The 24,954-nt window shown below is 39.3% G+C and overlaps 1 protein-coding gene across 4 annotated transcripts in view; it reads left to right on the top strand.

The window, feature by feature from the left end:
• TOP3B (DNA topoisomerase III beta) overlaps positions 1 to 24,954 on the top strand; it is a 1,356,925-nt gene that overhangs the window by 814,757 nt on the left and 517,214 nt on the right. The window lies entirely within an intron of this gene.

The raw sequence follows: 24,954 nt of genomic DNA, 5'->3' as shown, positions 1-24,954 counted from the left end.
GAATCAGAAATGCACTATTTTTCCTGCTTTAGTCATAGTCATAGTCATATAGCTTTTGGACAACCTGGACAGGTGGAGCAAATAGTTAAATGTACCGATAGGACTTCAGTGGCTATGCTTCAAATGGCTTAACTGGTCTGTTGCATGGTATTTGCCAATAAACCTAAGAGCCTGAAACAAGATATTCTTAACACACATACACGCACATGTGTGTGCGTGCATGTGTATATATTTTATATATATATTTATATATATATATATATTTATATATATATATATATATATATATATGTGTGTGTTGTGTGTGTGTCTATGTATGTGTATGTATGTATATATATGTATATGTATGTCTATATATATATATATATATATATATATATATATATATATATATGTGTGTGTGTCTACCTGAGAAGATTGAAATGACTCAGACAAGATGAGCGAAACCACAAAAGTACGAATGAAAACTTAAAAGAACGAACTCCACAAAACTGAAAACAGACGCTGAAGTTTTACCACCATATCCCACCATTCCCACACATCGCACCCACTACACAACAGTCCTGGACCGTAAAAATAGTATTGTTATATTTTTGCCGTGGGATTACACCCCCTGCAAATTAAATATACCAACTCCAACATCGCACTACATTGAAAAAAGGGTAAACACCCATAGCACGTGCACATCTGCGCGAGTACCGCCTGGTGCAGTTTGCATGTACAGCATGACGTTCTTTCTTAAAGTGGAACTACTTAAGAAAAGTCAATAATTCACTTTCGGTTTTGTGGCATTCGTTCTTTTAAGTTTTTGTGCGTCTATGGTTTCATTCATCTTGTCTCTGTCGTGTTATATTCGATGGGCTTTTGATCTTCTTAGGCAGACCCATATGTGTGCATGTGTGTGTGTGTGTGTGTGTGTGTGTGTGTGTGTGTGTGTCTCACTCTCTCTCTCTCTCTCTGTATATAGATATATATATATATATATATATATATATATATATATATATATATATATATATACACACAAACATATGTATGTGACTACAGACTCTGGGAACTATCGCCCCATTAGCCTGACAAGTCTGATATGCAAAGCTATGGAACACATCATCAAAGACCTAATAAACAAGGATATAGGGAATCTCCAAACTCTGAATCCCACACAGTTTGGTTTTGTGAAGGGTAGATCATACCTGCTCAACTTGGTCAACTTCTTTCAGTCAGTCACCAGAGCTGTGAATGAAGGCAATATGGTTCATAAAGCCTACCTTGATCTGGCCAAAACCTTTGATACCATTCCCCACTCAGGAATCATAGAAAAACTCACTATGCTGGGCATCAACCCCTATATCACCAGGTGGGTTGCAAACTGGCTCACAGAGAGAACCCACAGTGTGAAAGTAGCTGACTCCAAGTCAGATTGCCAACCAGTCACGATTGGAGTCCCACAGGGTTCGCTCTTGGGTCCTCTCCTGTTTGGTATCTTCTTCTCTGAAGTCCAGACCAACACGAAGGGACTCTGGCTAACAAAGTTTGCAGACGATTGCAAGTTGGGAGCTATTATTAACTCCCCAAGTGATGTTGACATCCTACAGCAAGGTCTCACTTAGACCAACGACTGGTGACAGAACCATGGCCTTAAGCTCAGTGCCAAAAAATGTGCTGTCATCCAAATTGGGAAAAACCCGGTTCCCATGAATTACCACATCGATGGTATTCCACTGAACACAGAAGGTGTTATTAGAAAACTAGGAACACAGGTTGACAGCAACCTCTCTTTTGACCACCACATTGCCACTGTGGTCAGAATGTCCTTCTATGTGGCACATCTCATTACTAAGGGTTTTGCATCCAGGAAGAAAGAGGTCATTGTCTCCCTCTGCTCTTCCCTCATTAGGCCAGTCATTGAGTACAATGCCCCATTTGGTATGTACCTCACTAGACACCTGCAGCAACTGGAGAGGCGCAAAAGTACCTCACAAAGAGGATCTTAGGCCTTAAACACTTGTCCTATATGGACAGACTCAAAAATCTCCAACTATTCTCTTTCTTATATCGCCTACTTAGAGGCGATCTCTGCTTGACTTACAAAGCCATGTCTGACCCAGCTCTGTTAGAAATGCTACATTTAAAGAAATCCCAAGCCCTCTGCACTGCATGCTCCTGAGACCTCAACCTCATTACCACAATCAACAGAATGTGCTGGAGGGACAGGTTCATAACACAGAGACTGCCCATGCTATAGAAGAGACTTTTCCCATACATGTCAAACAGAGCACCTCACTGGCCCTCTTCAAGAGAAATCTTAATGAGTGGATGGGAAATAGAAAATTCACCCCAGGGATCACTCCAGTGGCTCTACTCAACAGAGGCACTGGGAACTTAGGTCGGATGGCATGATGCCAGGGTAATCCTATGGGCTTGGCTTGTAAAGGCTCCAGGGCTATTAGCCTAGAATACATCTGTGAACCTATATTTCAACTGCAGTAGGAAAGAAGATATACAGCAAGACATCTTCAAAAATCACTTTCATGTTCACTATTTTCCTTGGCAGCAAGTTTCAGTCTTTCTTTTTGTCTGGTAACAGATTGCCACAAACCATAAATGTTGCATACCATTCAATTGGGTTATGTCATAAAGTTGGTTCAGAAATCACAAGGGTATCTAGTCCCCACATATTCCAACTCTCATCAAGTTTATTTGATCCTGTAGTTGATGAATCATTTGCTGTCAAATAATACTGTCCTGAGAGTTCCTACTTGGATTAGAGGATGTTTTACCTCACATTATTTCTGATACTTGTCAGAGATTTGGGATGCATGGTTAGGCCTAAAAAGGCCATTGTGGTTGTTAGCCTAGTAAACATCTATGGAACTATGGTCCTAACAGCAGCACCTTAAGAGCAGTTTTAGACTTTTCAGATCTGAATAAGTTTATGCATGCAAAACCTTTCAGGGTTGGTATCCCAAAGACAGTATTTAATTCCCTAAGTCAATAGTTTTTTATGGCTACACTGGGCTTGGACGATGCAAATCTTCATGTTCTAGTAAGATCTTCTCAAAAATTACTTGCATTTTAGATAAGTAGTCATAGTTTTCAGTTATCAACTTTGCCATTTGGATTGTTCACAGTCCCAGCAGTATTTTCCAGGTGTTTAGCTCTAGCATTTGTGCAACTAAGGAAATAAATCAATCTACTTCACTTAATTGTTTTCTAACTGGTTTATCTCCTCATAAGCTCAACTTGTTGTTATGGCAGTCATCAAGTTTGAGCTCCTTTTCCCTTAAATAAGTGCAGCCTTAGGGGTAGTCTGTATATTTAAAGGGGATTGTGGTCCACCTCCTTAAAGAAGTTTGTTCTTAGTGAATGCTATTTGGATGAGTTAAACTTATGATTAGCTATTGTGAATCCAGATTGGTCCTCTGTCTACATTGTTCCACTTTCTAATAACAGTGTTCTGTTTTAGAATTTTTTTTGGCTCTCTCAGTGGCTTTCCTAGGAGACATTAATAGATTTAGTGTTGGTTAGTGAAAAGCTTTCATAAGTCTCACAAGATGGCCAGTGATCCATTCATTCAGACAGTTCTCTCAATAGTAAACTGTTAAACTAAGGAAGTTTAAGATCTCTGTGGTACACATGTTGTATTCTCCTGATTCCTCAAACATGGATATGAGGAAGACACAGTGCCATCTTGGAAATCTGTTGAACCAGGTATTGATGTACGTTTTATTCTTCTCCTTTAATCTCAAAGGTTGTATTGAAAGCAAAGTAAGAAGACCAGTCACATCCTTGGTTTTTACTGGCTGTGAACCTGATTTCTCCCTCACCATGACCATTACTACTGCTGAAATCATCACTGACTTAATAAGAAGTACTTAACTGAAATAGTGTCAGTCTTCCAGTTCTACTTAAGTACCTGCAAAACATTAAAGTTATGGAAGATCTCTCAACACGTTTCATGGATTTTCTTTATCAGATGTAAGTTATTTTGTCATGTGTCACTTACCAGAATGCAGTCTCAGTGATGCAGAATTAGTGAAAACTAAGTAATTGATGGGGCTTTGCAAATGAAACTGAAATCATAAAAGTTCACTTGCCTTTTAGAGTTAAACCAGGTCTCTACCATTTTTGCGAATGGACGCATTGTTGAGTGGCACTGCATCAAAAATGCAGTCTGTTGAACAGTGTTATAATGGAATCAGGAAGTTTGCCCTTTTCTCCACTGTAGTGGATTCTCGGAGTTGATATCTATGTATGTGTGTGTGTGTGTGTATATATATATATATATATATATATATATATATATATATATATATATATAAAATCATTGTGGGGTGTGGGGGCTTGGTGGACTGCATTTTCAATGCAGTGCCATTTGACGGTGTAACCCTTCACGGAAATTATATAGACTCAATAAACCACGTCAGCACTTTTCATTTCTTCCCTAAGCATTTCATCTAGGATTTATGCATAACATTCACTACTTATTTATGCTCCTGAATTCCATATGCTGACCAAAAATTAATACAGTAATCTGCAACTTTAAGTCATATAACCCAACTCCACTTCCTTCTTACTACCATGTGCACTGTATCTCTCTACAAAAATGATTTTCTGAGGGGTGTCTCTGGCCATCATGCAAGGCTGTGTCCACACAACCATTCTTTGTTTTGTAGTCATCTCAAAAGCTACTGCCAGTTAGGAAAATAGGACATTTTTGGTCGCAGTGTTTTTGTATTACTTTATGAAATTAAAAATTCAGAGTTGATCTTCTTTTCAGTGAGCAACACTGCTGTAGTAACACTTGTACTAGTTATCTGAATCTTGGGTATTTCAGAATGTAAGTAGATAAGATACTGCACACAACATATTTGAAGGTGTGCTCAGTAGATTTTCTTCATGTTTCACGGTTGCAGTCATCACATTTGGGTTATCTGCCTGCAGGTAGCCCTCAACCAGCCTGAATACCAGAGTCTTGGGATTTCTATGTCAGATGCTGTCGCTTCTTCCATGACGTCAGGAGTATAAAACATGCAGTCGATGCCATTACATCAGTCTTTCTTGCCGTGCGGTGCCCGAAGCAGAAGCAGGTCGCACGTGCCGGTCGGCAGACTCCTGAAATTTTCGTTTTCAAGTTTCAGACCTGAAGTCTTCTAAAAGATAATTACCCCATTGGAGATCCTTTTTTCTTGCTCTAACCGATGTCAGAAAAAATTAGTAATTATCTTGCCTGTGGAAAGCAAATACCTTGTAGAGATTTTCATTCTTACTGCGTCACCTGTTTAGGCCCAGACCACAATGTCCCTCGCTGTCGGTTTTGTGCCTTGTTCAACGCCCAAACTATCCATTGTCAGGCAATTTTTGTAGCCAAATACTTTTGCTCTCAATCTCCTTACTCTGAAATGGCGTGAGTAAGCCATCCGACTACCGATCTCCCAAAAAAAACGTAAGGATAAAGACAGAGACAGACTGCATAGGTCCAAAACTGCCAATGATGCTACTGTTAAGCTAGTCGCCAGCCCACCGGTACTCAGTGAGGTGCTTTCACAGCCCCTGATACCCACTTCTACAGATTCGGAGCCCTCTACTGAGACCCATTCAGAGTCCAGTATGCCGCGAGATGCTTCTTTGACTATGGAACCTGCGGATGTTTCTACCTTGGATGGGTCCGAGGGTGTATTCAGGCCTACCGATTTTCATATTAAACCGACGACTTTGTTTCAATCCAAAAATACCGAATTTCTCAGGCCTAAAGTTTGCACCACACCTAGGAAACCGATGACCAAAGCACATTCTCAGGCCCACAGGCCTCAAAAACAAATGATTAGAATGGCTGAAGACCTTATTACCTTAATTTAGGGGAAGCTAGCATTCCCCCTCAGAGACACCTAGAACTGATTTTCCTTCTGATTCTTCTGATCAGGAATCTGATATCTCTGTTCCTTCTGACTACCAGGACATACCCTTATCTACCTATGAGGATTCTGATGCAGAGGATTCCATTCCCTCTGCTTCCCCTGCAGAATATTTTTCTTTTGGGTGAAACCCTGCATACCCTTAGGGAGCATTTCCTCTGGGAAAGCCAGGATTACTCATAGTCCAAAAAGAGACTCGGGGAATTTTTAAACCTGCCTCAGCGCAGGCCTCTAGCTATCCCTCCTGTTCTGGAGATTGTAGATGATGTTTTCTTGGAATCCAGCCTTACCCTGGATACTTTGCCTCCAGCTCCCAGGAAACCTGACAGATACTATAGAGTACCTGACTCACAAATTCCTTTTCAAGAATCCTACTGCGGATCCAGAGACCATTTCTCAAGGATCAAAAGGCATTAAGGCTACTACTGCCAAGAATCCTACCCCTTCTAACAGAGATTCTAGGGCTTTAGACAGATGGGGTAAGAAGGTATACACCTTTGCTACTCTGGTCATTAGGGCTTTAAATTGCCAGTTTCATATGTTAAATAATCAGCAGCATGTTATGGGGCTAATTAAACAGAAAATGATGTTGATTCCCGACTGTTCAGAACACAAAGATTTACAAGAGTTAATGCATTCTGCTGACCAAGTTGGTAAACATACTTTGCAGTGTGGTTTTGATGCCTTGAGTAACAACAGATCACTGGGTCTGTTCTTAGAAGATATGCCTGGCTTAAGGAACAAAGCTTGCCAGATTATGTCAAAGCAAAATTACTGGATGCACCCTTAAACCAAGAGCGCCTATTTGCCAATAAAGCAGAAAAAGTTCTCAAAAGGATGGAGGAGAAAGTTAAATTTATGCAAACTGTTAAAGATTTCTTACAAGTACAGCCACCTAGATTCAGTAGGCATTGGCCTTCAAAGAACTGGTCCTTTCCAGTCCCTTCCAGGCCTTGTCAGTCCAAACCCAGAAGCAGCAGACCCCCAAGACTACAGTCTCAGGTTATGCACAAATCTAAGCAGTGGAGTGCTCCCATGCCCAAAACAGGGAGTAGTAAGCCACATCCCCTATGGTAAACTTGCACAATGACTTATCCTGAACTCCCCCAAGCCTTGCTCAAGTACTTGCACCTTTAGGAGGAAAACTCACCCTGCATGCAGAAAACTGGGAATACATTGCCCAAGACAAATGGGCTTTAAACATTGTTTCCCTAGGATACAGATTGCACTTCCACTCACTCCCAACCCTAAGTGGATAGCCAGACCTCCCCCCAAACCAGTGTGCGGAGCCCCAAGGCTATTCAACCTGTCCCAGCAGAACAAAGGGGTCAAGGCTTTTATTCAGGACTGCTCCTGGTTCCCAGAAAAGAAAACTCCTGGCGTCCTATCCTGGAATTGTCTATTCTCAACACCTTTCTGGTGGTTCCAAAATTCAAAATGCTAACTCTCCAACAGCTGCTTCCTATGTTAGCCAAGGATGCCTGGCTGGCAACCCTAGACTTAAAAGAAGCTTACCTGCACATCCCCATAAGGGAATCTTGCAGGAAATACCTTCGCTTCAGGGCAGGCTCTATGCACCATCAGTACTCTGCACTTCCCTTTGGCTTATCTACTGCGCCCAGGGTATACACAAAGTGCCTAGCTCCAGCCATTGCATTTTGCAGGCAGAGAAGTATTCAGATTTACCCATACTTGGACGATTGCTTGATTCAGGCGGAAAGTCAGGACTTGCTACTACACACCTGGCATTTGTAACGAGACTTCTAACTTCACTGGGGTACACCATCAACAAAAATAAATTACACGTAGTACCCTTCCAACAGATTGTATTCCTGGGAGCAAGCTTGAACACAACTACCCAGATGGCATTTCTCACTCCAGAGAAATAAATTTATTTGGCAATTTACTTCAGCCTAATGGCCACAAAGACCCAGCTGTCTGCAAGGAAAATGCTGCAAGCTCTGGGGTTCATGGCCTCTTGCATTCTGTTAATTCCATATGCAAGACTGCATATGAAGAAACTTCAATAGTATCTAAAAAGTCTATGGTGTCAACCTTCTCAGGACCTGGAAACAATAATTTCTATCATTCCTTGTCTAAGGACAGGGTTCTTTGGTGGGCAGAGGCCTGCAACCACAACAAGGGACTCTCTTTCACTCTACCCCCTGCCACCCAAACCCTAACAACAGACGCATTAGACGGTGCACAGGGGCTCACATGGTAGGGCAGTGCATTCAGGGCAAATGGAACCCAAAGCAGATGCACCTGCATATCAATCAAAAAGAAATGTTAGCTGTACAGAATGCTCTGACAGCCTTCAAAGGCCTTATTCTTCCAGGACACCTATTGGTAAAGACAGACAACACCACAGTTATGTGGTACATAAACAAGCAGGGGAAACACATTCCTACCCACTCTGCAGAATAGCCGTGGCTCTGTGGAACACAGCCTTGAGCAACCAAGTGCACCTACAAGCTCAGTTCCTGCCAGGCAAACTAAATTCACTGGCAGATGACGTAAGCAGAAATCTCATGGACCCAAACAAATGAAAACTGGAACCCAAAATATTCAAGCTTTTGGGAAACAGATGGGGGACACCAGAGGTGGACCTGTTTGCTTCCCCTCAGAACTATCAGTTGAACAAATACTACACCAGAACTCCCCACAGCCAAGCTTGGAAGGTGGATGCCCTGTCCTTTTCCTGGGAAAGCCTCTCAGTCTATGCCTTCCCCTCTGCCTCTCCTCTCGAAGGTTCTTCTAAAGATCAAACAGGACAAGCCAAAGACAATCCTGATTGCACCAGACTGGCCACGCCAGCACTGGTATCCTTTTTTGCACTATCTGACAGTGATACAACCATGGCACCTGCCTCAGACCCGTTTCCCGCTGTCCCAGCAGGCGGGCCAGATTCTGCACCCTCAGCTTCAGACCCTGAACCTTGCAGTCTGGCTAATCCCCTGAACTCATGTCTAGCAACCCTCAGTAAGCAGGTGCTAGATGTCATTCTTGAGGCAAGGAGGCCTAGTACTAGAAAATCCTATTCAGAAAAGTGGAAAAAATACTGTTCCTGGAGCCAGTCTCAAGGGATGGGCACAACTGTTCCTAGCTTACCTCATATACTAGATTACTTAACTGAATTGCTCCACAAGGGCCTATCCTTCTCTGCAATTAAGATTTATGCCTCTGCCATCTCAGCTCATTATAATACTGAGACACCCCTCTTCTCTCATCCCCTGGTAAAACAATTCCTTATAGGGGCCAAAAATTTAAGACCCCCCCCCCAGAAGAGCTCCCACTCCAGCCTGGGACCTTAACTTTGTATTGGAAAAACTTACACTTCCCCCTTTGAACTGGCTGCTACAGCAGAGTTGAAATTCCTCTAATGGAAAACAGCTTTACTTCTAGCCATCACTTCAGCATGAAGAGTGTATGAACTGCAGGCCCTTATGACAGTGGAACCCTTCATTATCTTCCATGTAGACAGGGTTTCCCTCAGAGCTAACCCATCTTTTATGCCCAAGGTGGTGTCTAGTGTGACTTTACACCAGTCCATTCATTTGCCTACTTTTTTCCCTAATCCTCAAAATAAATGGGAAAGGATACTGCATTCTCTGGACATGCACAGACAGCTTAGATTCTATTTGGACAGGACTAAGCCTCTCAGAAAATCTGACCAGCTGCTAGTCAGCTTTGCTGCAGGAGCAGAGGGGAAGGCCATTTCAAAGCAAACCATATCTAAATGAATAGCACACTGCATCCATTTCTGCTACAAGCACCATGGAAAACCTACCCCACAGGGGATAAGAACACATTCCACTAGGGCTACATCTACTGCATTTCTCAGAGGAGTCCCTACAGGGACATCCTGGAAGCTGCAACCTGGCGCTCTGTACACACTTTCACCAGGCATTACCACTTGCCTATCTTTTCTAAATCCAGAGCTGGATTTGCCACAGCAGTCTTACAGGGCCTGATTGCCAGTCCTAATGCTTCATAATCTACCTCCACCCTTCCTTAGCTTTGGGAATCAACCCAAATGTGATGGGGTGTGTGGTGAAACACAAAGAACATATTACAGATGTGTACACTTACCATAAATGTATTCACTGTTGCAGTCCTGGTTACCCTCCCTCCAGCCCCCTGATTGTTTTTGCTTTCACCTATCCTTTTGGTTTGGCATATCTTATACTATGTGTATTTGCTTTTTGCTGGGGGTGTTCCACACCATATAATTGCTTCCTATTTTGGGGGCACCTGACATCTGGGGCAAGAAAAAACTGATGTAATGGCGTCGGCCGCATATTTTATACCCCTGATGACCTGATGTCATGGAAGACATGACAGCATCCGATGCCGAAATCCCAAGATGGTATTCAGGCCGGCTGAGGGCTACCTGCAGGCAGATAACCCAAATGTGATGACTGCAACAGTGAATACACTCAAACATCTACATTCTACATTTATGGTAAGTGTACACAACTGTACTTTCTGTCTTTGGTCTGCTGGTGCCATTATTGTACACAGATGACCTCATCTTGTAGTATACCTCAGCTTAAGTTACAGAGATCCACCTGAGTGTACAAGGTGATCTTTCACATCTTATAGCACGGTTACATGAAAAATACATGAAAACCAAGACCATACATTTTGGTACTTCTGAAAGGCTGAACACAGTGCCATTGAGGTGTATTGTACATCTCCCAGATGGCACACCCCTTGAAAGGGTGTCTTTCTCCAAGTACCTTCACTTATATTGCACTTTTTATTTTGTTTTATGTTCTTCTGTCCAATGGCTCAGTTAGCTGTAGCCAAATATATTATCCTATTAATAAGTAAATTAACAGGGTTTGCTGTTGCCCTCCAATTCTACTATTTCCATATGCAAACCTTAAAAAACATGTTTTTTAGTTTTACATTTCTTGTTCCCAAAGTGGAGTGTCAGTGCTAGATTGTAGTTGTAGTTAGCTATGCCCCTGCCAGGTGTAGCAGGTTAGAATTTATAGTAAGTTCAAAATCAGGCAGATAAGCATATCATGACCATACATTACAAATGTGGTTTAAAAACTTAATTAAAAAAAAAACTAATTTTCATAATATAATTCATTACATCTGAAAACTAATGTATCGAACATTACTTGTTACATAAAGTCATTACAGCTATCCATAGCACTTAGGATGTAGACTATTGTACATAATTTTGTAATGAAATCTGGCTAATGTTTAACTCTACAATACACAAAAGATAACTGTATTGTACTGATAGTGTCCATTTCATATAAGTTGCCTGAACTGTCAGTTGCTTTATGCATTGTAATTAGCAGATTACTTCATGTGTGCAAAGTGGAAGTACACTGTTTAAAGTTTTTAATGCTTAAATTATCAGAGGTCTTAACATTTAATACCTGCCACCATTCAGGTAAGGTAGAGCCTTTGTTACTCAGAAAGGAGAAGAAGGTATAGCCCGAAGTTCCAGGCATAATACTTTCTCATTCCAGGCTGAGATCCAGTAATTTGTAATAATTGAACCTTCTTTTTCTAACTGCTCCCTTTTCAGCTTAGATGGATCTGTTGTTACTCAACATGGTACAGAGATGCAACCCAAATCACCAGGCATGCTTCCAGGCTAAGATCCAACAAATATTCTGATGCGCTAAGTTTAGACAAATTAATCCAGCCACATTATTTCAATAGCTTACTTGTATATGGATGCCCAAACTACAGCTGTGGGGGCAGAAATTCTATTAAACCTCACAGTTTTAGACTCATGGAAGTTTCCCAGAAACCATGCTGTGTATTTATCTCTTATCAGCCAGTAGGTTAGCTTCCCTTTGGAAAAGAGAAGAGTTTTCCCAGTAACACATGCTTCAAGCTGTGTACAGGTAAATGTCATGTAGCTGTACAGAAATTCTGTGAATCTTGTCCTATTATTAGCCATAGCAATGTTGTAAATGCTTGTCTCAAAAAGGTCAGTTTTGCTTATTTATCCCTATATCAGCTGGTTATATTCTAATTTATCTCTGTTAACCTATTTAGATTATCAAGGCATCTTTAGTTAACCACCTTTCTTTTATTACACAGTATTTCACTTTGCAATACTCAACCCTTTGATGAAAGGGTAGTTGACTTGAATAGCACAAGAAAGCCACTTTGTATCTTTTAAAATGTATTACTCAGTGGGCCCAGTTCCAAAAGACTTGTTGGTGTTAACTGTTTTGTAAATAGGCCTTACACCAGAGGAAGTTACTTACATGAAAGCAAGTCAGTTAGACTCAAACCCAATATGTGTCAACATATTTCATGTGTGTTTATGTATATGACATTTGCTTGCCAAATTATATATGCTGAATTCTTATGAATAAGTATTACGTGGGTATTGAGTCACTGGAAAAGATTCACTGGATAAGTTTTTAAAATTACCCATAACATCACTAACCATATTTATGAAATAACCATGTGTGGTCAGATAGAATATATTATGCCTCTGTGAGTTTTTTTTTATCAAGAGGTACATAAACATTGCAGTTTTAAATGTAACAAGGTGTGGCACATCAGTTTACCACAGTATTTGCCCAACACTTTAACCAACTTGATTGTCCTTGTTGTTTGTGGACAAGTGCACATAACCCACTGTGAGCCTCTAAAACAGGATCATAGTTCTCTGCTGTTCTGTTTGCCAGCAATCATTGTAAAGGATTCTTTTCATAATTACGTTGCTAGAATGCTTACATTGCCACTGACAGTATCAGTGAGTCATAGGTCACCTTACTAAAGTAAACTTTGTTGTAACATGCATATGCCCCACTAAGTGATGGTTGTGCCAGGTTAAATCATGTCTTTCCTAATGGAATCCATCTCTGCAATATAAACTGCAAGTATTTTGCAAAGGTCATATTTTTACAAGACATTAAGTGTGGTTTAGTTTTTTTAGCTATTGTCTCCATGTACTTACATTTAATGACATAAGCCTTTTCCATAGGGATAACAGGTAAAAACTGGATGGCATATTAAAGAGACACATTTTAACTGCATGAGTAATGACTATCCATGTAATGTTAGGCACTTGGCTGCTGCTAAGCATTCACATGCAGTTGGAAAACATGTTAAATGCTTTGACCTGTCACGCTTCACCCAAGAGCTAAATACCGACATCATTGTGACTGCTAGTGCCATTATTTTTACAGTGCACGCTTGGTTGTGTGAAAAAAATACACAGATCAGTATTATTAGTTTGAAAGGTTGTATAAATCTCATCAGGTTTAACGTCATAACTTAACTGTGCATGTAGTTGCATCTGATGGTGCACATTTGTTTTCTACAAGAAGTCTGCCTACATTCAGTTTTGCAAAGTCATGCTTCATATCAGGACAGCAGTAAATGCTTTAGTTTGATTAATATGAAGCAGTTTCCAGAGTCTCTTTTTATTGTTTAATTTGTCCATTACTTTACCACCCTGTGTAATCTAACAGAACCTGTAAACCAAAGTACCAAGTGTGATATTTCATTCATCTAGGGTGAGATCCTGTAATCTGTAATATCTCCCTTATTTTCTACTCCCCATTCCACTGAGTTAAGCACTTTATTACATATCAAGTTTCAGAAACTGTAAACAAAAGTGACTAACATTTTTTCATCAAGGCTTAGATCCAATAAATATGTATGCTGAGTACGTATACCATTTGCAACGATCTTAAAACTACAATCTGAGAAGACATAGTCTGTGAAATCTAGCCTGCTTTAGTTCACTAAATTATCTATACGGGTCCGCTTCTAAATCTTGAAAGCTCATAATCTTGAAATTCAAAATACTGAAGCCAGAATCTTGAAAGTTCATAATATTGAAAATACTACAGGATACTACCACTTAACTATAGCCCAGCAGAAGTGCATAGAGAAACAAATAAAAGACAAAGCATATTAGTTTACTCCCCTCTGCACCCCTGCTACTTAAATTTATCAACTCCAAGATTGCACTTTACTACACTAAGATGAGTTATGTTGTTGTGTAGCAAATTAAAAGGGAACAGGACTAAGGTTAAAATAGGCAGTCATGAAGCACATAGTGGTATGTTTGCCATTTTCTTCTGTGGAGTGCAATCTCTGAGTTTATATATTTAAGTAGCAGGGGGTGTGGGGGATGCAGCACCCCACATGGGGGGGTGCAGAAGGGCTTGCCCTCCCTGCTTATAGTTGGAGAAGAGCAATATGTTTTGTTATGTTGTTGTGTTGGAATTATTTAAGTGTTGGTGTACTCTGCTTTTTCAATATTACGAAATTCAGTTTTTGAACTTTCAGGATTTTGGCTTCAGTAGTTTGAATTTCAAGATTATGAGCTTTTAAGATTTAGAGGCGGACCCATCTATACAGAGCTGCACAAATATTAAATCACTACAGCTGTGAAACCCAAGATATTATTAGACTTTGCAACTGTGGAGTTAAGGTCAAGCTCCCACAGAAGCTGGGGCTATATATTCATCTCTTATCAGCCAGTAACATTGCTTCTTTTGGGAAAAGAGAAAAGTTTCACATTAAAGTTTAATTCATACATAGCCGTGTAGAAACTGTCTCATGTCCACTTATTAATTATAGCAGTGCTTGGAAGTTTGTCTTTAAAAAGTTACTTTTAGCTAGCCTTCATTTATCAAATGTTTATTTATTGATTCACCATTGTAAACCTCTATTGATTAGCAAGTCATCCTTAGGTAACCTCCATGAAGTATCTTTGTGATGCTTCACCCTGCAGCACAAGGGACTGGCCGACTGTTTGTTGTTTACTTTGTTACTGCTCCCATTTTGTGTATAATAATTTTAGCTTCCATAGTGCTGCTTACTCCTTGCATTCTGCGTATTCTGTTACTATGAGCTGTACAAACACAAACACCAGCCCTGCCAAAGCTGGCTTGACCTTTTGGTTTTTGATACTAGGGATGTGACCAGACCTACAAACCTCAAGTACAAAACATTTGTGACATTAGCTATTTCAGACCCTTCCTCCTTAGTGACATCAGAGCAAAAAACACCTGTAACTGCAGTTTCACTTAACCTGAATATCCTTGCTAGCTAGAGTAAAGTCTGTCTGCTTGCTTCAGCTGTATTGCTCTTCTGCCTAAGTTAGTACTTTGATGTTTATCCACATACTGGTCATAATACATTTAGTCTGTACAGTGAATCTCTCTACTGTTTCACTTTGTTTGTCTCCTGCTTGTTTCTCCTTTGATGATCTTTGGAATGTAATGTCTACTGGTTTTGATGTATGTGTGTCACAATATAACTTACTCAGAGTTAATTTTATTGTTGTAACATTTTTACATACTGGGATCTGTACTGTATATTTATTTATTTGCATGTTATGTTTATATGCAGACTGCATATATTTGCCTTTTTTATTTTTATTGTTGGATGGTTACTTCTCCTTCTGCACTGTTCCAGATAACCATTGTATTATTGTTTGTGACTGTGCTGTGAGCACGTTTTTTTTTTCTATTTATAACTTTGTGCTAACATTGTCTTGCTGTGTGTGAAATGGGTCTGTTTGATCAGCATACCTAGCCAGTTTATAAATAAATACAGTAATTTAATTTTTGAAGGTGATACTTTTGTCAGGAGTCCATACAGTCACCCATGCACTCTTGATTCTGCTTTGTAGGTTATCTGGTGTAAATTTTATATAGTTATCATATGATTCAAATCAACTTATTGCACCAAAGTTTTACTGCAGTTCTAAGTTTCTTGTTAGAAGAACTGAAGCTGAGGTGACACTTGACTTCAGTGGAGCAACAGAAGGCAGGCAGACATCCTTTCAGGGAAAAGTGTCTAAAGACTGGTTGGACAAGTTTGTCAGCAAGCAGCAACAGAGAGCTGAAACCTATTTGTACATTACTATTACAAGCACTTATCCCTCAAAGTTTTATTGTTAATTAATTTATTTATTTATTTAACATTTGTTTACTGGGAAAGTCTGACTCAGATATAGTCTATTTTCAGCAGAGGCCTGGCTGAGGAGAAGCACTCCAGATGCATGTCTTTGTAATGTGGGAGGAAACCCACGTAAATGCAGGGAGAATATGCAGGCTTCACAGAGAAGGCACTCCAGCCCAAAACTGAAGCACAGAACCTCTTTCTGTAAAGCGACAATGCTAACCACTGGGGTTAAAGTGAGTACCTCTTACAGCTCTGCTTTCTACAACATTTCTTCAGTCATCACGTCCCTCAATGTAATGAACTGCAAACAAAAAAAAAAAACTTAAAATGTGTTCAGAGCTAACTTGTAGAGTTCATGTTATCCAGTTTAATCAACAGGAACTTCGTCTCAAACTTAGACTTTTCAGGAGAAAACTAGAATAAACTATATCCCTAAATGTAAACAAGTACCTTTTCATTCCTTATACCTCCTTACTCTCCCTTCTTCACTAACTTCCTTACTGCTGTCTAATTCTCTTCCCTGACTTTCTCTGTAAATATACCAGAAACCTGTTTTCCCTGACTTCATATTGGAATTCCTGTTTGTATTAGACTAACATACCCCTAATTTCTCTGCAGTCTAAAATTTCTCTAAATATTAAATGATTGTCCTATACCTTGTATTGATTCTTAACCAATGTTTTAAACTGTGGATGTTTTTGTTTAATTTTTGAAGATTGTAAAATTATTGTTCTTAAGATGTTTTGTAGTAATTTAGAGCTTTTTCTTCCCTGGCCTCTGCTGAAAATGGGCTTCTATCCAGTCAGACTTTCCTGGTAATCAAATATCAATAAATAAATAAACTGTGTCATGGGGTAGGTCTTCAGGAGCAAGATTTTATCACTTCTCCGCATTTCCTTCAGTCAGCTCCTCCTCCCACCTCCAGAGTAAGTATTTCTTCTTCACTGAAGAAGTTTTTGGGAAAGTCTACTACAAGTGTCTCACAAAAGACTTTAAATAGAAATGAAACTTGGGGATTCCACATAAAATGGTTTTGGAATCATCCGTGTTGAACAGCTCTGGCATTAAAAATTCTTCATCCTTCTAAAGGAATCAAAGCATGAGGAAAGGTGAAACAAGGCAGCCAGTTTACACAGAAAGCAGACTGTCCCATTTGAACAACCTACAAGATTCAAAAGTATTTTAATTAACTTTGGTGGCAGGAGCAGATCTTTTGCCATTTTTTCTTTTTGACGTAGGTTTCCTTCAGATCTGAACTTTAAGGATGTTTTCATATCCTTCATTTCATGCAGAGGCTTTTAAAATACATTTTTTTAAGCTGCTTATCTTCCTTCTCCATGACATGTCTCATTGCTTCTCTTTTCTACTTCAGCGTCTCTGCAGCAATTTTCTTGACATAGGAAACTCAGGATCTGAGTTGCTATGCATTATTTTTGCCTTTGAAAAATTGCAGCTGTTTTATTAACAGGTGACACATGCACAGTCTGCAGAGCTGGATCATGGTCAAATGAGACCTTAGACAGAGTGATGGACTGCCCCCCCCCCCCCCAGCCATACCAATATCCTATTACTTGTCTGTCTTTCCCCATTTGCCAAAAAACACTTCAAACCTGTCAGTGTACATACCATTTTATTCTGCACTTAAACAGTAAGCACCAAGGTCTGGACTTAATTTTAAAATTCTTGTTTCAAATTGTACAACGAAACATTAACACTATTTTCTAAACAAAACAAAAAATTCTGACATTGAAAACAAGTTTAGCATTGAAGCCGTTAAGCTTCTTTTCACATTTATTGAAAATGCATCTGGCAAATCACTAAACTTCAAGAGACCTGCTGAGATTCACTCAAGTAGCATGTAGTGAAGCACTAATCATCAACTATGGGAAGGATAAGGAAATCTAAAGACAAACAGATAATGCATTTCCTAACAGCCTAAGACAGCTCAGTGGATTCAACTGTCCCTTTTCATAGGCAGCACAGGAGCATACTCTGGTGAACTGTAAGATGGCCTGTACTGTAATGAAACAGAGAAGTTAGGAACCATAAACTGACTTGTGCTATTATGGAACAGATAACATACACATACACATGTATGTATATGTGTGTGTGTGTGTGTGTGTGTGTGTGTGTGTGTGTGTGTGTGTGTATATATATATATATATATATATATATATATATATATATATGCTACTAGGCTAACATGCTGAAAAAAACACCAGTGAAGCAACTTGCATATTTATTCATTTTAATTTTGTTTTTGCATCATTTGTAGTATATTATCCAACTTTCAAATTTCTAGGGAAAACATAAAAGCCAGGTACTCCTTTTTCCAGTACTGTCTGTCTAACAAGAGGTAGAATGTGGCCATGGGGGAGGAATGAACTGGAGTGCAGATTGGATATTGTAAAAAAAAAAAAAAAAAGTGGAAAGAGAACTACTTAAAAATAATATAGCTACTAACTGAGTGTCCTTTCCCTCCCCAGCAGTGTGTGTGTGTGTGTGTGTGTGTGTGTGTGTGTGTGTGCGCATGCTAGTAATGTATGGGAATGTAAAGGTACTGGGTGGAGTGGGCACCTTTTTTATATTCATTTACTTTTATTGACTGACTGCAGTGATGCACAGTTGTGTTGGAACCTAAACTGAAACATTGAACTTGGTGCTGACTGACATGATTGTGCAGTAGTCGGTCAATCAGTCTCATACAACAAAGTCTTTTTTGATGATGTTGGCTGCATGATGTGGTTTGCAGCATTAATACCCCCTCAGCTAGCACTGGCGATTGCCTAGTGAGCGTTGTGCTAGATCAGACTCTTAACAATCTGTACCCCACTTTGTGTATGCAGTCACATGCACCTGTGCATTTTTTTTTCTTTTTTAGTTTTAAGAAATGTAGGTATTACAGTATAAAAAGGTGAAAAAGACTGGACAAAAGCATGTTTAAGTTAATAGGCTGTAATCTTGGGCTGTTGGGTTGGGGGTGGGATGTAAAAGTGCACTGATTATAATATAGGGACATTTTTTACTTTTGCAATGGTGAATCTAATGCACTTGGCTTAATCTAATAACACTTTTTTTTTGTTTAAGCAAGTGTTTTTGTTTAAATTTAAATGAGAGACCACAATGTAATGAATAATCTTCTTTTATCAAATAAATGTTCAGTGTGAATTAAGATGTGCACTCTGTTCTTTTTTTCATGGAAACAAGCTGACTAAAAGTGAAGGCAAAATTTTGAGAGGTCTGGGCTTTGTTGACTGAGAGAAACTTAAAATAAAAGGTACAAGGACAAGCAAGTCAGTAAAAAAATAAAGCTTGACATTATTGGAAGTGAGTAAGGGATACCAGCTTTTCTGGTAGCTAAATACTTAAATGCATGTACTAAAATAATGTATAATTTCATTTTATTTAAATATAGCCAGTGCACTTTTTCTTAAGGCTAAAAGTTAATGTTTTCTGAAAGCATGTAGGCTATTTTTCTTATCTGGGAGGGGAATAAATATAAGACAAGAACAGGCGGTAGTTAGTGTAAGTAGGAGCACAGGCTGTAATATGTGGTTTAGCATGAATAACATTAATTTCAGGTCAGTGAATACATGTTGAGTCCCACTTTCAGTTTGGGACAATTATTCCTAACAGGAGGGTTAAACTTCATTTTTAAGATGTGCATAGTTTTTAGTTTATTTTATATTAACAGATTATTGGGGTGTTCTGACAGTATTTTTATGTTTTTTATTAAAACAAAACGTCCTGTAAAATGTGACATAAGTGCAATGACAAGAGACAACCATATAAGAGATCAGCCTGTCAAACATTAGTGGGTGTATGTAACACAAAAACTGGAAATAAACATTTAAAAAGTTGTCATATATAATAGCTGGGAATAATAACCTCTTATCTTATTCCAAAAGACATGCCCCCAGTATAAGTGACCACTTACATTGAGAGCAGTTGTTTTGGAAGTTTTGTAAGTCAGTTTGTAGGTAGGGTTTACACAGAAGAAAGTCACTTACATTGAGAGCAGGTTTTTCAGAGTCAGGGCCCACTTACACTGAGAGCAACTTTTTTGTCTGGCCCATTATTTTGGAATGTGAATGACCTCACAGCTATAGACAAATAGGTAAAGAGTTTTGAATTATATTTAGAAATGCAGTGTGCAAATTAGCAGTGCTGCAGGAGTAACATTTGAAAATAAATGAGCATGGAAATTTGATAAAGAAATAATTTCCTGGTGGAGCAGAGGAGTACTTATACTAATTGATAGAGGAGCACTAGTAGTGATATAAGTGGAAAAAAGATATTGTAAATTTGTGGTAGTAAGGGGCTAATGGCAAGAGTCAAGGATTATACTGGCATGTATTTGTATTCCACCTAAAAGTGCTATTATAGAGTTTAAGAAAAGTTTGGGAGAAACATTCAGCTTTCAGCTGGGAATCCTGCTGAGCATAGAGCCATCTTTAAATCTCTAGTCTTCCACCAGGACACAAGTGCTCTTCAGCAATTACATTCTGCTAGCCGGTAAGCCATTAGACCTCAGGAATTTATTTTAAAAGTGTTCAGATTTGTAAAGTAATACTTACTTTTTGCTGTATTTGGATTTATACAACTAGTATTCATTTTTCTGATTCCTGACTACTGATCTGCCGTTGTTACCTGCTGTTATTATACCTGGCTGATTGTTTCCTCTCAGCAATTTCCTACTCCTTTGGCTCTGCCCGCTCCGTTCGCCCTTCGGGCTCACTCCGCTCCCCTCCCTGCCCCCAAATCCCACCCGCCCCTGGGACTTCTACATTTATCCCCGCATAACCACACCCACCACATTCCCTAGCCAATCAGAACATATTCTTCTATCCACCCACTCCATAGCAGTCCACTCCCACACCCACCCTTTCCCTCTCTGAACACATACCTACTGTATACAATCCCCATTCATCTCAACATGTCCTACACTCACCTTCCTCTCCTACTACTAACTCTTCTAACTATTCTTACCTCTACCTACCTCATAACCTACTATGAGCAACCTTTAAATCCTACCTTTTGTACTCCACACAAACATACCCTAGCTACCCCCCCCCAACTACACTCACAACCCATCACAGTCCCATATACAGCAACTCATATCTTGAACCTAAATATCATTGTCTCTCACACATCAAATACCTTATTCTTCGATTCACAAAACACTTGCACAGCATCAAAACCTCACAACTAACTAACCTTATTCATGGTTTATCATTAATTGATGGGGACATCCACCCCAACCCAGGCCCAAACACAGACATACCATCCCCTAATTCCCAAACTATGAAACCTATGTCTACACCACAAACTAAACCTCCCAAATCTCTCACAATAGCTCATCTTAACATCCGTAGCATATGTAACAAACTTCCTGCTCTTCATGCCCTACTAGAAGTCCAACAGTTTGACATTCTCTGTCTTACTGAAACCTGGCTTAAACCCACAATAAAAGATAACGAAATTATCCCCCCTGGCTATAACATGCTAAGACAAGACCGTCTTAACAAAAAAGGTGGAGGAGTAGCTATACTCTTCAAAACTGGACTGGAAATAAGTAAATCAGCCCTTACCCCACCACATGACTCTAATGTTGAACTGATTATTTCCAAACTCTCCCTAAACTCACACAAAACTATTAATATTATCTGCACTTATCTTCCCCCAGGCAACAATTCCTCCATATTAGAAGAGCTACTAAACTGGTTTTCAATTAATCTCCTTCAAGAAACAATACTACTAGGCGACTTTAATATTGATTGGAACATGTGCAAACAAACTAATCCATCTACCATTATTAACCTGCACGGATTCCATCAAACCATTAACTCCACAACTAGAACAAATAAAAACAATAACAAAGAAACCATTCTCGACTGGATCCTGACTAATAGTCCCCAACAAATGTATTCAACAGGTACCCTCCCAGACGACCTTAGCGACCACTCTCTCACATACATCATTAGGCACAAAACTCATCTAACAACACCTCCCCTAATTTGCTCATCTCACAACAAAAAACATTTTAACCTTCAGCAGTTTCAAAACGAACTCAGCTTGATTAACTGGTCACCTCTAAAAACTCTCCCAATAGATGAAGCTGTTAACCACTTTAATAATACCTTTCTTACTATTCTCGATCATCATGCCCCCATCTGTTCTATACGAATGAAATCTAAGACAGCTCAATGGCTAACAACCAACACCAAACAACTTATCCTTAGTAAGAATAAAGCTTGGACTAAGTGGAGAACCACGAAAGACTCTTTTGATCACCTTAGCTTTAAACAAAAAAGGAACAAGACTAAGCTTGCTATCAAACAAGATAAAAGGAACTATTACACCAAACTACAGCAATCCTCCCACCGCCAACCATAAAAATTTTGGAAATCAATTAACTCACTACTGTCCCCCGGCAAGGTTGAAACCCCCAACCCACTAGGCTCCTGCCCTGACTCTCCCCTACAAACAGCTAACGCATTCAATAACTTCGTTACTTCAACCATACTTAAACTGGCCAACCAACAAAGCCCTGACCCCTCTTTACTAGGTAATACTAACTGCACTCCACCTCTATTTCAACTTAAACCCATACCTACTTCCTATATTCTTAATTTACTTCAGAAACTCAAACCCTCAACCCCCTCAGCTGACAAATTGCCAGCGGAATATCTCCAGCTAGGTGCTAAAGCTATTGCCTACCCTATCTCTATTCTAATCAACAGAACCATAAAAGAAATTACTATACCCTCACTCTGGAAAATCTCCCACATCATCCCTCTCTTCAAAGGGGGCGATTCATTTGAGTACTCGAACTACCGCCCTATAGCACTGCTATCTCCTATTGCTAAAATAATGGAGAAATGCATCCACAAACAGCTTTTAAATCACCTCCTATCTAATAACCTTCTAGCTACTTGCCAACATGGCTTTCGTCCCTACCATAGCACCACAACAGCCTTATTATCCTTCATAGACTCCATTAATGTAAACCGGAATAACAATCTTCTTTCATCTGCATTCTTTGTAGACCTGTCAAAAGCCTTTGACATGGTGAATCACCAACTCCTTCTACATTGTTTAAAATCTCTCTCTCTCTCAATAATCTTGCTTTAAGCTGGTTTACTTCCTATCTTCAGAATCGGAAACAAGCTGTTTTATGGAACAACAATCTTTCCGAACTTCTCCCTACCACTTTAGGAGTACCTCAGGGCTCCATCTTAGGTCCTCTTTTATTTTCCATCTTTATTAACGACCTGTATCTAGCCACCCTACTAACTACTTGCATTCAGTACGCCGATGACACCACCATCATCTGCTCTGCCACAACCCAAGCTGACCTCCACTCACTTACTCAAAAAACTTTTACCACCATAGAACAATGGTTCTCCAATCACTGCCTTCTCTTAAACCCTAAGAAAACTAAACTTCTCCTCTTCTCACCCACACACCTGTCTCCCCCTATTAGTTCCACACTTACTTCTAACAATGGCACCCTTATCTCTCCTGACCAAGCAACCAAACTTCTAGGAGTTACTATCGACAACCTACTAAAATTTGATTTTCATATCAACTCTATCATAAAAGGTTATCTCTACAGAATCAAATCTTTCTTAACTCCTGAAGCAAGAACTACCATAGCCAGAGCATATCTTATCTCTACTCTACTATATGCATCCCCCATATATACTAATCTTTCTAAAAATAACATCAATAGGCTTACAACAGCCTATAACAACATTGCCAAATTTGCCACTGCCTCTCCATATAAAACACATCACTGCCTGAACCTCCTTAACCTAGGGTGGCTGGAGTTACCTCATCTAATTCAATACTATCAGCTTACAACTGCCCATAAAGCCCTTCACCACCCAGAAAAGATACCAATGCTCTCCACCCTGATAAAACCCTATAACAACCTAAAAACCCTACACTCTTCCAATAAAATACTGATTCAAACCTCTCTATCAAAGAATACAGCAGGTGACTCTATATTTTCCAACTCAGTTGGTAAAATTTGGAATCAACTTCCTACAGACCTCTTAGCCCAAACTTCTATCACACTATTTAAAACTCAACTGAAACATTTTCTAACCAATCACTGGCTTTGCTCTTGCAATAACCCTAGCTGATCACGTACCTCTTACCTTCTCCTGCATCCTTTGCACTGTCTCCCAACTCTATTTCTCCATTTTATTTTTCATCTCTACCTAAGAAATTGACTCTCTCAACTTCAAACTAAAATTTTCTAGTAACTCTATATTTTGCTTTTAAACTACTTAATTATTTCTGTCTCACATTTTAGATACCTGTACTGAAGAAATTTGATAGTCTCTGTTTTCACCTTTTGAACTTACTGAAAAGATAACCTAAATGCCTGTTTTAGTTGAGTCTTAAATTCCCTATGTAATTATGAATGCCTGTTTTAGTTGAATCTCAAATTACCTATGTACTTTGACCTGTACTGTAGAAATTTGATAGTCTCTGTATTCACCTTTTTGAACTTACTGAAAGGAAAGCCTATATGCCTGTTTTACTTGTGTCTTAATTCCCTATGTAATTTTAAATCCCTGTTTTAGTTCTGTCTTAAATTACCTATGTACTTTGAATGTATTTTTGTTACTATGCATTAGATAGTGAAGCTTTTCTCCTCGGGCCTCCACTGAAAATGGACATGTATCCAGTTGGACTAGCCCGGTTAACAAATGTAAAATAAAAATAAAAATAAAATATTACTTACAGGTGGGGACTGGAATTTGATTTGCAACATTTAAGCTGTATCTACTGGACCTAGAAGGGAAAAATATAACAAAAGAGGGTAGATTTCTGAAGAAATTTAAGAAAATGTTTGGTATGTAAGATGTAAATTCAGTAGTAGGAGCACAGAGAGAATTTACATATTCCCCAAGGTACAATAACTGAGTTAGACTAGACAAAAGTATATGTCACAGGAACTTGTGCTTTTAATTGAAAGCTTTGGCACCCATCCAATAGCTATTTCAGATCATTGGCCAGTAACAACTAAAACAAAAATGCAGACTGATGAAGTACAAATGAGACATCGGCACTTCCCCACCTACATGTTAAAAGAGGAATTTTAGAA

The sequence above is a fragment of the Protopterus annectens genome, chromosome 4.part0 (genome assembly GCF_019279795.1).
Source record: "Protopterus annectens isolate FY-2018-M chromosome 4.part0, PAN1.0, whole genome shotgun sequence".
Taxonomy (NCBI): Eukaryota; Metazoa; Chordata; order Ceratodontiformes; family Protopteridae; genus Protopterus; species Protopterus annectens.
The sequence above is the reverse complement of the archived record's forward strand: the minus strand, read 5'-3'. Positions and strand labels throughout refer to the sequence as shown.